The sequence below is a fragment of the Pantherophis guttatus genome, chromosome 1 (genome assembly GCF_059756535.1).
Source record: "Pantherophis guttatus breed Tessera chromosome 1, ASM5975653v1, whole genome shotgun sequence".
Classification (NCBI taxonomy): Eukaryota; Metazoa; Chordata; class Lepidosauria; order Squamata; family Colubridae; genus Pantherophis; species Pantherophis guttatus.
The window spans coordinates 278495945-278510009 of record NC_142063.1 but is presented as its reverse complement, the minus strand read 5'-3'; the positions used below and the strand labels follow the sequence as shown (position 1 = coordinate 278510009).

The following is a 14065-nucleotide window of genomic DNA, read 5'->3' as shown; positions in this document are numbered from 1 at the left end:
GGCCAACTGGTCTAGAATACATCTTAATGAAATATTCCCAAACACCAACCCAGGCACTAAACTCCAAGAAAAAAGGAATAGAGAAGAACATAGTAACAACACGCATAAAAATAAAATCAAAACATGGACAAACAGTCAACACAAAATAAGAACAGATTCACTAACTAAAAAGGAAGCAAGGTATTTACATGACAATGATACTAAACCAGAAAGAACAATTAGAAGTAGCAGAAACCAAGTGCCAAACAAATATAAAGATTATGTAATGTATATGGATGGAGAATCACCAACACCCAACACATATGAGGAAGTGTTAAAACTTCCTCCTGAAGAAAAGAAAAAATGGGAATCAGCCATGACTAAAGAGATGGATAGTTTACGAGGGCTAAATGTATTCACACCTACAATTGCACCAAAGGACAAAACCATCATTGGCACTAGGTGGATATATAAAATTAAAAATTTAGAGGGAGGCAATACTCTATACAAAGCTAGATTAGTTGCACAAGGTTATGCACAGAAATATCCCGAGGATTATACAGATACATACTCCCCCACTGTAAGAACAGAGAGTGTCAAGACAGCTCTGGTTATAGCATCAGCACTCAACCTAGATGTATTCCAATACGACATACAGACTGCGTATTTACACGCAAAATTAGATAAAGAAATATATGTAAGGGCACCCCACAGTCAATACACAAACAAAAATGAAACTTGGTTACTAAATAAAAGTTTATACGGGTTGAAACAATCTGGTAAACAATGGTATGATTGTTTAGTAAAAGTACTCAAAACTATGAATTTCAATGCCACTACTGCTGATAATTGTTTCTTTGTCAAAAAAGAGGATGATTCCCTAGAATTTGTATTGATCTATGTGGATGATATTTTGTACATAGGTAAACATAATGAGAGGAGAGAGGCATTTGTAACGAAACTGAATGAACATTTTTCATTGAAATCTTTGGGTAAAGTAAATAAGTATCTTGGTGTTCAAATCAGTAAAACCAGAAGGGGATTTAAGCTTTCTCAAAAGGACAAAATCATAGAGCTCTTGAATAAATGTAATTTAAGTAATGCTAAGCCCTGTGATACTCCCATGCAAACTGATTTTTTGAAGAATACAGACGAATCATCCCCTGAATTCAAAGACAATACATTTTACAGGTCAGTCATAGGTTCACTTCTTTATATATTTATATTGCTTTGCCTCTCAACTTATTGTCCAGACACGTTAGCAAACCATCACTATACCATTGGGAAGCTGTCAAAAGGATATTAAGGTACTTGAAGAATAGTTTAGACTTCTGTTTGTTATTGGAACCTAATACTGTCAAAGAGCCCATCCTCACATGTTATGCCGATGCGGATTGGGCTGGTGATACCTCATGTAGAAAAAGCACATCTGGTTATTTATTCTTCCTTAACGGTTGTCCAGTTTACTGGTATACTGGAAAACAAGATCTAGTAGCCACTTCAACAACAGAGGCAGAATATGTTTGTCTATCTAAGGCAGCAAATAACCTTGTATGGTTTAACGATTTACTTTCTGATATTTGGAAGAAACCCATTTTGCCTTTTATTATGCATGAAGACAATAAAACTGCTATCGAAATATCTAGGTCTGATGCTATTGGACAAAGGTCCAGACATATAGATATAAAGTTTAAACATGTGAGACAATTATCTCAAGATGGATTTATCAAAGCAGTTCATTGTGAAACATCAGAGCAAATAGCTGACATATTAACAAAGCCTTTGCCGCCTAAGCAACATAAATACTTGACTTCTAAATTACATGTCTTATATTGTTCTGAATCTGATTGTAATTGTTGTAATATATCGAATCGGCATTTAGAGGGGGATTTGTCACAAGTAAATGCCTTATTCTCCATTATGTAAATAGTACATGAACAGGGTATCAGGGGTTAACTTATTCTTCACCTCTTAATGTATTCATATTTCACCACTCCCATATCTAGCTCCACCCATTGTATATATAAGGAGCTGCATACGTTCATTCTGTGCTTCTATCTGTGAATATTCAGTGAATATAGAATGCCTTATGTAAATAAACAGTGATTTATTTGAATTTATAATTCTCAACTTATTTATTGAGTCTGATCCTGAAAATATCGTAACATTAAATAAACAAACAAACAAACAAACAAATAATAAATAAAACCACTTTTTTTGAAATACACAGAGACCTTCAGTTCATTGCTATAGTATTAGAATTACAGATTTTTGCTTGTCACTGAAGGACCAGAAAGATTGTGCTTTAAAATATGAGTTAGGAGCAGCATTATGAAGAGCTGCTGAACCTCACAAAGAAACATGGATAATTTGTTTTTGCAGGCTATCAAGTAGAGCACACCATTGCAACAGTGGTGGGTTTCAAATTTTTTTACTACCGGTTCTGTGGGTATGGCTTGGTGGGCGTGGCTTGGTGGGCATGGCAGGGGAAGGATGCTGTAATATCTCCATTCCCTCCCCATTCCAGGGGAAGATTACTGCAAAATCCCCATTTCCTCCTGATCAGCTGGGACTCAGGAGGCAGAGAATAGATGGGGGTGGGGCCAGTCAGAATTTTTACTACCGGTTCTCCGAACTACTCAAAATTTCCGCTATTGGTTCTCCAGAACTGGTCAGAACCTGTTGAAACCCACCTCTGCATTGCCATCTTATTTGAGTTTGTTATTTTTTATTTCTCACTTTGGATTTAAGAAAGGGTTATTTCCTTGCCCTTCCACATAAGTTCTATTTTGGCATATAAACTGCACATTTACAATCAGGTCATCTTGTTTCCTGCTACCATTGCTCTCCTTGGTCACTGTCCCTTGAAGATCACTTTGCACAATTTAAAATAAAAATTTCTAAAATTATGCTAGGAGAAGCCTGTGGAAACCAGAGAAGTTAAGCATTTCTCAAATTTTTGATTAATTGTTCTGAAAACCCACTGCTTTCTCCCACCATTTAAATATACCTCCTCTGCTTTCTCTCCCATTCTCCTTGTCTTCAGTCTTTTTCCAGTAAAACGTAGAGGAAGAAGGAAATTAGAGTCATACTTGTTTTGCATTTTAAGATAGATAAGCCTCAACCATAATAAAATGACATGCTAATAAATTTGTTGTTTTCATTATCACTAGATGTGATGATAAATATGTCGTTATATTTCATATGCATGATTTTAAAATATGAATAGTAGCCCCCAGGGTATGGTTTATGGAAGAAAGAGACAGGGATTTTGTGCTCAGCAGCTGAAGTTCTGACAAAAAATCATTCCTTTGAAACTGTTATTTTCATTAGGAAGAAATCACATATTTGTGTCATGTAGGAAAGAGAGGTCTGTTTAAAAGTGTTTTTTAAATAGCTTTATTCTTAAGCATCAAAGTATGTTTTCTTTGGGCTTTTGCTGTATTTTTTCTTCTTCTAATGAATGGCATTAAAAAATTGTGTATAAATAAATGTAGCATTATATTTCTAATCTATTAGAAGCCATCCAGAGTTTGGTATAAAATGGGCATCTATATAAATGTTTAAAATCCATCAATCCATCAATGATGTTTAGTTGTGCTGGACTTTCACTCCCAGAATTCTTAGTTAACACAGCAGTTCCAGCAATCAAAGCACAATACAACACCAGATGAAGATTGATTTATTCTAATATTAAACAGATTTTATTTAATTTCCCTTTCTTCTAATAGATGGTATTTTATTACTCACTGTGCTAGTTATATTGAAAGGAAGTCATTATGGAAACAAATATTATAATTCTTTCTAACAGACCAAAGAAGAATTTTGCATTTATACTATATATGAAATCATAATTTCAATCTCTCAAATTCATTAAACCTTTTAAAAGTAACTCACATCATATGAATACTACCAAATGGACATTTAAGAAATAGATTGTAAGCAGCAATAATACTCTTATTACCATTCCAAGGAAATAAATGGTAAAATGTGATAAATATTCAATTTCTATTTAATTACTTTGTTGTTTTTTTCTGCATTATAGGAGGCTCAATTAGTATTATCAATATATGGTTTACTAAGACATTATAGATTTTTTCAAGATCTTTTTCTTATTTCCAATGAAAGGTGCATAAATGACAAGGAAAATTGCAGTAGAAATACTAAGAATCCAGCAGGCATGACACCTGTTTACCAAATATTCCAAATATTGTGTTCATTCTTTCAAACCACTCTCCAGTTTCAACAATAAAACTATTTTTATAAGATTATGGAAAAAGAGATTGATACTTCCCACCCAATTTAAAAAAAAAATATCCTTCCATTGATCTAGGTTCTTGTCTTGTCATGCTACAGTTCCAATTAAACTTATTCTCCCTCACTGCATATATTACATTTTCTTAAACCAGACACAATTGCTAGTTAGGGCTTTACCTTAACATTCAGCTAGCTCTCTAAAAAGAATAAAGTTGGGTGACATTTCCCAAAGTTTAGGGCAAGGACCTTCCAAAAAAGTTTTGCTTTGTGCATAGACTCTCTCTCCTTACATGTTTCTTCTCTCTGGCTTTGCTAACATGCATTAAGCTGGAAGGAAAAAGAGAAGAAAGTTCCAGATGGCTGAATCTGCCAATTTCAATCCCCTTATTTCCTTATTTCTCCAGCTTTAAATTTATTTTTCCCATTTCTAAATCCCTTTGCATTTTTTTTTAAAAAAATATGTGCCTTAAAATTCATAGGAGGTTTTGTGTGCATCTTTCCTAACACAGACATTATTATGTGCATTTTAATTAACCTAAACATCTTTGCAGAGGCACTTTTCCCTAAAATACATACTTGACAAGAAAACTGCCCTGGGTTGTGTAACTACTTCTGGAGAAAAGAATAAGTCAAAAGAATCGCTGTAAGTAGTTAAGACTGATGAATGTATTTGGGGGTAGGGTTTCAAGAAGTGTTTCTTGACAAGGGTCCTTCAAAATCTGGAACTTCAGACATTGCTGAAAATACACACACAAAAGGGGATGCATACATTTTACCTGTATTTCAGAATTCATGGCCAGGAAAAAGCTTGATAAAGATATTTACATACTTCATCATACACATTATATCTCTTAAGCAGGGGTGGGCTGCTGGGGGTTCACAGGGGTTCAGGAGAACCTCTAGATGAGATTCAGTGCAGTTCGGAGAACCCCCAAATCCCACTCCTAGCTGGCATTGCCCATCCCCCCCTGCCCCTCGCAAAAGTTCCCACGCAGCCCATTTTAGATGCAGGTAAGTACAGGGCATGTGCAAAGGCTCAGGGAGGCCCCCAGAGAGCCTCTGGAGCCTGGGGAGGCCATTTTTGCCCTCCTGGAGGCTCGAGGAAAGCCTCTGGAGCCCAGGGAGGGCAAAAACACCCTCCATCATGCTGCAGGAGGCTGACTAGGCCATCCCCACCATGTCCACGCCCACCCAGCAACTGGGCAGAGAACCCCTTGCTAAAATTTTTGAAGCCCACCCCTGCTCTTAAGGAAGAACTTATCTTCAATTTAGATTCCCAGGCCTGACCGCCAATTCTCAATAGGATACATCCTTAGCAGTAAAGGTCGGTTTATTTGTCATTAAATTGGATTTTAAGTAATGCTAATGTATTTCTTATTGAAAAAAGGAAAGAAGTCTGTCTTGTGTATAGATCATACCTTATTGATATCCCACGCTTTACAATCTCTAGCAGTCTATGAAAAGATCTAATTAGCTCCAACATTTTCTCATTTCTCAGATAGATGAATTCATGACGTATATTCAGTTGGTACCTGCATGGTATGTTAAATTCTTTGGTTGTAATGTAAACAAGATTCCAATGACCAAACATTTGAGTAACTTGGAATGGAACCATTTTTCTAAAAGAATTGGAAATTGTGCTCCGTGAGGACTTTTCTATATGATAGGGACATGCATACTGTAGAAATTAATCCCTTCCAGGAAGGATAACATTTTATTCATTTGTTTGTTTGTTTATAAGATTTGTAGGCCCATGTGACTTCAAAGTTTATTATGATTATTTATTAAATGTATATGCTGCCCATCTCATTAGCATGCAACTATTATGCAAAGTGAAGTAAAGTGAGTAGTCATGAGCACAAGGAATTAAGTGCTGGGGTAAGAGAAAAGAAAAGATGATCTAATAAAATTTATGCTAACCCAATCCCCATTCATATATTGCTCTTTTTTATAAAACCAGACAAAAGAATGAAGAGGAGGCAGGTGAAAAATGAGCTTGCTAGGGTTCTTTTAAAAAAATTGTTTAATTGAAAGCTGTAGCTTGTTACCCCCAAAGTATGTATAAATAACTTAATTGGTTATCACTGAAGCTGTTGAAAGTTGCAGCTTGTTATCCCAAGGTAAAAATAGATGAATAGATGGATGGATGGACGGACAGACAGACTGATATACAGTCATCATTTAAAAGCACAGCCTCAAAGCTAGTCTTTCCCACATCTATGCTATTTTCCTAACATCGGTTGCTACCAGATGTTTTCTACATTCAGCAAGCCTTACTGAGTTGAGGCCAACGAACTTACACCACAAAAACAGAACCAGATCAGGAGTTACCATCTGCTTCATGGTTGTGATCCTAATTCATCCTTCAGGCACAAGAAATCAGGAGCCAGGACAGAGTTTAAAAGTACTACGAGTTTATTCCATACTATTTATACATAAGAATCTGATCTACTAACAATCAAGGCAAATTGGCATTAGATCAGAGTTAATAGAATTCAAGAGGGCCTGGATTTGGGTCTCTTGTGGGAGCAGAGCGACCCCAAACTGATGACATGTTTGACCCTGCCTTCGGATTCAGGCTGATCATCTCCTAAAATTCAATCCCTTCCTCCTAGTGGCTGCATTATACAGTTGCTTAAAAAGATGAAAAATCTTTTTGAACCTTATCTAAAACAAAGATATGGCTTTTAGAAAAACAATTCAAGAAGAGTGAAATAAAATACTAGAAGGACTTTTGCCTGAGGCCCAAATAAAAAGCCAAACAAAATACAGTATCGCTTAACGTTACAAATATTGTCATGCTAAACTTTAAAGACTTTAGTTTACATTAAAGTGTAATGTGTTTTATAAAATATGAACGTGAGCATGAGAGTTTTAAAAGACAAGGTTTCTTTTCCTAATTTTTAACATGAAGTCACACTTCTCCTTTTTCTAAATAAAGCAGTTTTACCTTGAACGGAATATAAACTAAATGTTTCTCCTTTTCTTTCAGCATATGAATCACCACATCTCTGACAAAACCGGAGTCATTTTGTGTGCTATAACTGAATCAATGGTACATTCAGTTCTCATACCAGGCATGCATATCCCCTGAGGACAATGCAGAGACAATTAATCAAAACTGCAAGTTTAGGTTCCAAAGACATCATGGCACTTCTGTTATTTCAATAGCAAAGCTCCATCTACCTCTGTCTTGGCCAGAACTGTCTGCATCGACCCACTGCAGACACAGGACGAGAGAACAGAGACCAGCTTTCAGCCGTTTTTCCCCTTTCTGTGCTCTAGAACTAGCCAAGTGTTTTATGCCTAATCCCCTTTCAAAGTAACCCTGGGGTTGCATTTAGTATGCATTGATTCAGTGGATATATTTATTTAACTTAATCCAATTCCAATTCCCAAATTGGCTATGCCATCCCCAAATCTGAATTGTGTACACAGTTTTAAAAGATGCCTACAAAAGGGCATACATCAGAGAAAAAGGTGCACAAAGGTGTGTCATGAATGAACAAAGGGCTTGCATTAAGACCTGAAAAAGAGATGCATGTAATGCCTATCTTTAAAAAAAAAAATCAGAAGCAGAAGCAGAAGCAGAAATTGGATAAAATGACCTCAGTGCAGATTTAATACCTGTGGGCTTCTATGAAGAGCCAAGGTAGGATAAATGATTATTTGCATGACATGATGAACAAATAATATGAATACTACTGTCATGAACACTTCTGTCATAAACAATGGATCAAAATTGCCTAATTATTCTGGGCTGGAATTTACTTTGCTTCAGAGAGTTCTAGACATCCTTTGGTAAAATGACTGATTTGCTGCAACCTATAACCATGGTCATCAACATGGTGCCTTCTGAAATTTGAAACAAAAATTAAAAATGCCTCCATGTCATGCATTTTTATGTTCTCATATACAATCTCATAAGATTAGACTGTTTTTTGACCTTCTCTTAATGCTGTAGTGCCTGCAAAATTGTATACTGGTGCCAACTGCCTGAAAAGATTGCTGAACCTGGAGGGCAATAAATCTTAGATGATGTGTAGGTTTGATTTAAACATAGAGCAGAACAACTGATACAATCACATCAGACAGAATCACTGGTCTGAAAATTCCTCCATATTCATATCTTTCTGAAAGAACAAAATAAGCATAAATATACAAAATAGTGACTGCAAAAAGCAAAGATGTCAAGACAGAATCGTTGCACACAGAATGCATTAAAAACTGGAACAAACAGGCTTGTCGCTTGGATCATCTCTCTCAGATCTCATGTCAGGATATTATGTGAACAATTCAGCTTGCCCAGCATCCCAAACATCTGTGAATTGATGGTCTTTTGACTCTTCTCTTCACTACCTCACAAAAAAAACTGCATGATAGCCTGTACAGTATACAAATACCTACATTTCTTTTTTTTAAATCACAATTTATTTTATTTATTACTCACTCAGTAGAAAATACTATTTTATGTCTAGTAATTATTAGTTCTTTTGAGAAGATTCATATCCAAGTAAGCCTGTTTAATGTAAATTGAGGTGTGGGAAAAAAAACATTAATTATAGGGGTGAAAGACTCAGTCAAGGTTAGAGAAATGAATTTCAAATGTCAGAACCACAGGTGATGAAATGCGAGGAAGAATGGGGGGGGGAAATAATTGAATGATCTACAGTTGCACCCTAAAATGAACATAAAAATATCTAATGCTTTGTTTGTTTATTGGACTAAATAAATTGATTTTATTTTCTGGACAAACCATGTATCTGGTCTTCATATGCTCTATGTGTGTGTGTTGGTCTACATTTTATGTGAACCAATAGAAGGAAGAAGAAACCTAATTCCCTTCTTTTACAGTTTATTTCAAATGGATTAACAAGTAATAAGTCAAATATCTTCCTTAGCCATTTCTGAGTCTGAGTTTCAAATGCTTCATACAATATGCTTATAGGGAATGAAAATTGTTGTTCTTCCCAAGCTGCCTAATACAGTATGTAAATAATTAGGTAATGAAAGTGAGTTGAAAGTAAAAAATGCAACTGAATGTATTTTAAGGAACACAAGTAATCATTGATGGCAAGATGTGCAAAACTTTCAAATAAAGATAAATAGGAAAGAACTGGGTTATTATAAAATAAAAATACCTTGATGTCATCTTCCTTCCAGATTTGTGAAGACTTTGATTTATAGGAGTTCATATTATCAGTCCTCAAACTGGTACTTCAGTCTGGTAAATTGAAAATGCAGCTCTAAGAATTCTCAGCTAGTAAAGCCAAATTTTCAAGTTCAGATCTGAAAAAGTCCGATCTACATAAAAGTACTTATTGAATTAGATCCTTCTTGTAGATGCTGATATAGGCACATTCAACTTAAAGCTGATTTTATTGTTGAAAAAATATTACCAAGTTTCTGAATTAAGCTGAATTATACTAATTATATAATAGAACTGAATTCCCCCGAAAGCTGACGTTCCTCAGCTAGATCAGTAGTCTTCATTCTTTTTCAAGGGTTAAGGAGAAAGTGAGATTCTCCAACTGCCAGCAAAAAAATAAGTTGTTGATGGCCTGATGGATTTCAGATAATAATTCCTTTACCAAGGGGACTCCATGTGAACTAGTCAAACAGTATCATTTTTCAAAGATAGCAACTCTAGTAACTTCAAAGTTAACACAGCATGTTATAATGAATAATTGCTACAATGACCTTTGACCTCTATACCACCCACTTAAATTACTGTGATGTGCTCTACATGGGGCTGCCTTTGAAGATCACTCATATGTGCAGTTGGCTCAGTATGTAACAACCCATGTTCTGATTGGCATTTGACAGTAGGAGCACATTGGACTAGTGCTGCAGGCAGTGCAGTGGTTGCATGCAAGCTTCTAGGTACAATTTAAAATGCTGGTAGTAACTTATTAAGTGGCTTGGTATCTAATTATCTGCAGGATCACATTCTCCCATGGAATCAGCCCAGCCAGTTTGATCTATTGGGAAATCTTTAGGAGGATGGTATTGCTTTTGTGACTACACTGTTATTTCTTGACTTGACCTCCCGGTAGATATCTGATGGACTCCCATCTTGATTGGCTTCCAGAAGCTGCTTAAAACTCTTCTGGGGAGCATTTGGTCCTTGAGTCCATCTTGATTTGGCTACAATTTGGTTTGTGAGGAGTCCTTAGTGCTCTCTGAGCTTGCTTGTTTTCGTACAGATGTTTCATTACCCAAACTGGGTAACATCATCAGTGCTAGTAAGGAATGAGATTTGCTTTCAGTTTATATTCTAGTGTTCTGCTCTGTCAGTTTTGGTGGGAGTGGTCTTAGAGATTCTTTGATTGGGCTATTCGCTGCTGGCTTCTTTGGCAGTTTCTTGATTGGGGTGTTATTTACTTGATTGTTGGTCTGATGTTAATCTTAAAGTAAATCTATGCTGATCTGCGTGCTGATTGTTGGTGGACAGGTGCTTGGATCATTTTTGTTACCTTTTTGGCTAGTTGATTGTTTCTTTTACATGGTCCATAGATATTGTTAGTGTCTATGTGTCTATTGATGGCTAATTTGTCAGAGTGTCAAAGTGTCAGAGTAATTTGTCAGAGTGCTAGGCTTCTAGAAGTTTCCTGGCGTATTTGGACCTGGCTTGGTCTAGGATGATCACATTTTTTGTTTGTCTAATTGTTTGGTTTGTTTAATTATATTCTTTTTTATTTTTTTATTTGCATAATGTTGTTTATTGTACCTTGTTTCTTATGTATTTTGCTGTATGGTGCTGACTCAATGTTCTGTAAATATAAGCCTTTATTATAATCCTATCTCTTTTTACAGTTGAATTCTAGAATGCAATATAAAATCTCAACACAGATATTCCACTTGTTTTAAAGCATTTGTGTGTCCTATTTTTCTTCTGTTTCTGTCTGGCTTGTCGGCTGTTTACTTATGATTTGACACATTCCTCCCACATGCACACACATACACAAAGGGAATAGTTACCATATGAAATGGACATCGCATCTACTGTGTCTCTTTACTGTCAGGTCAGAGATATCCATGTTCCCACTTGTTGAGAGTTGTCAGTCAGTGAGAATCCCTGTTCTCAATGCTCCTTGATTGTGCCTTTTAATTTTCTTTTGGAGATGCATGTGAGATTCACTTGCTCCATTCCTCCTCCTCTCCCCTGTTGCTGTCATCAGAAAAAAGGAAACCAGCAAAATAGCAAATCAACTAAAGAAAACAGATTTTCAGAGTTCAAAGTTTTGTTTTTAGGGGTTTTTTTAAAGGTAGCATGTTGCTAAGCTACTCATCAGCCTAAGGAGTTGCTATTTATTTTAGTCTGATTGCTATAGGGGTGGGACAGAGAAGGTTGAGTCAGCTGTTGATGGATGGACCGGAAGGCCAAATGTGAAAGTGAAGTAGGCCATTGGTGGATGCTGGGAGAGGAATGGTGCAAACCAAGAAATTTAAAAGGGAAAAAAATCTGGCTGGTCTCCAGACAGGGGCAGAAGTATTACAGAGAATCCAAGAAGTAAGAAGGTAACGTTTCCCTTTGACTCTGTTGGGGAATGCAGGAGTAACATGATGGTCACCATTTTCTAACATTCATCCATGGAAAAATTGGCAACAGGGCAGCTTTAGCATAGCAGCAGATTCCCTTCTGGATCTCCTTATCTATAATAGTTTTCTATAGCCTGTCAAGTGACTTAGAGTAATGCCAGATAAAATGTCTAACTCTTGTATTTATTCTGCACTCTATGGTTTAGCATGGGTTAAATCCCTTAAACCCATCCCATTCCCAACTCCGCCTTACCTTTGACTCCTCCCTCTGGGTATATAAGTCCTTGTCTGTAAACCTTCTCCCTCAGATTTAGATGAATACCTATGAGATACAGAAGCAAGGTTATAGATGTATATGAATAGGTTAAGTTATATTCTCAATAATAAATAAATAAGTTATTTCTGTTATTGATGAAGTACTGAGAGTTATTGGGCTAGATCCTAGAAATTTAACAAGTAAAAATGATCTGCCTAAGATCCTGTCCCCACAGGAAGATGAGGGAGATGGGAGTTAGAGCAGGATTTCTTAGTATGGTTCGTTTGATCCTCTTGCTTTGGAGCTTCAGATAACTTTTCTTTTTAGGAGTTTTGATGTCTATCCAGAGAGAATGAAAGGTGGTCATCTGATTTTATGTTGGCTTGTGTCACTATTTATTGTCCTGAATTATTCTATCTAGAGATTGCCCATTGACATTCTGTTCACTGCTCAGAATCATCTAAATGACTCTATGAATGATAAAATCTAATGAATTTAAAAATGTTGTAAATAAATAAATGGGAAATCTCACAGACAAGCAGCATGTATATCCCAGAATCATTTTTTGAACAGGGCTATTATTTAATTATCTTTATATTTTACCCTTGTTCCCTCTCATTTTCTTCTTGCTTCTCTGCTTGTCCCTTGCTTCCTTTGTTCCATCCTTTCCTCTCTTTTTCCCCACAGGAGCCACTACAGTTCTCACAGCTGGTCTGAGGATGACGAAAAGCACTTGCCATTAATGGAGAACGTGATGGCACATAATCAAAACAAATGAGACAGTGACAGAAAGATGGAAGCAGGAAAAAAGGGGAAGCTGAAACAAATGTCTACCTTGCAATGTGGCAATTCCACAGCTCCTGTTGTTTACTAGTGAATAGATCCCTACTCAGAGTGATTGGGAGGCACTACCTTGGGTTTTACAGGTATAAATAAATATTTCCATAAAAAGTTAAACATTAACTATTTTTGCTTGGGGTTTTTTGATGCTAACAAAGAAAAATTCTTGCAGAATTACTCATGTTTGGAAAACTACTACCAAACACTCTCAAAACTACCAGTAGATACTATCTGTTTCTTTATAATATAAATAATATTTGCATCCTAACTATGCATCAAAGCACAGCATATATGTTCAACCTAGTATATGGTATGGAATAGTATCTTGGTTTGCAAGGTGGTCTCTAGATTCAGCATCTACTTGAATAGAGTAGCATGGATATACAATGTAAAACATTGGCATATTGGCCAAAATATGACAAAAGCTGCCATGCTACACAGCATGATTAAAACTGGTGACCAAGGTGGCATGAAGATAATTATGAATTGGAATCATTAATCATTTTGGGTGGGTATGAAAATAGCAATCACTAGGTTGGTGATAACTGCTTGCTAAAGTCCAATTAATGAAAGAAAGAGATAATTTTGTGGAAAAAATTGTGCAACATTCTGAATTGTTTTGAATATGTGGTTTAAGCATAAGTTTGTTTATGACCAAGGAAGCTGGCTCAAGACTGATTTAGCCTTCCATCTTTCCAAGGTGGGTAAAATGAGGACCCAGATTGTTGGGGGCAATATGCTGGCTCTGTAAACCACTTAGAGAGGACTGTAAAGCACTGTGAAGCAGTATATAAGTTAAGTGCTATTGTTAAAGGTAAAGGTTCCTCTTGCACATATGTGCTAGTTGTTCCCGACTCTAGGGGGCGGTGCTCATCTCCGTTTCAAAGCTGAAGAGCAAGCGCTGTCTGAAGACATCTCCGTGGTCATGTGGCCAGCATGACTAAACACCAAAGGTGCACAGAATGCTGTTACCATCCCACCAAAGGTGGTCCCTATTTTTCTACTTGCATTTTTTATGTGCTTTTGAACTGCTAGGTTGGCAGAAGCTGGGACAAGTAGCAGGAGCTCTCCCCATTATGTGGCACTAGAGATTCGAACCACTGAACTGCCAACCTTTCGATCGACAAGCTCAGCATCTTAGCCACTGAGCCACCATGTTCCTATAGTGCTATTCTTGCTTATGTTTTTTAA

General features: G+C 36.4%; 1 long non-coding RNA gene and 1 pseudogene across 1 annotated transcript; both read left to right on the top strand.

Moving 5' to 3' along the window:
- The window catches only part of LOC148116865 (uncharacterized), a 126414-nt pseudogene that overhangs the window by 19118 nt on the left and 93231 nt on the right, over positions 1-14065 (top strand).
- LOC117671454 (uncharacterized) lies at positions 11601-12991 on the top strand. The gene is made up of 2 exons (XR_004592885.2): positions 11601-11757; positions 12722-12991. It is a non-coding gene; the product is annotated as an uncharacterized LOC117671454 (long non-coding RNA).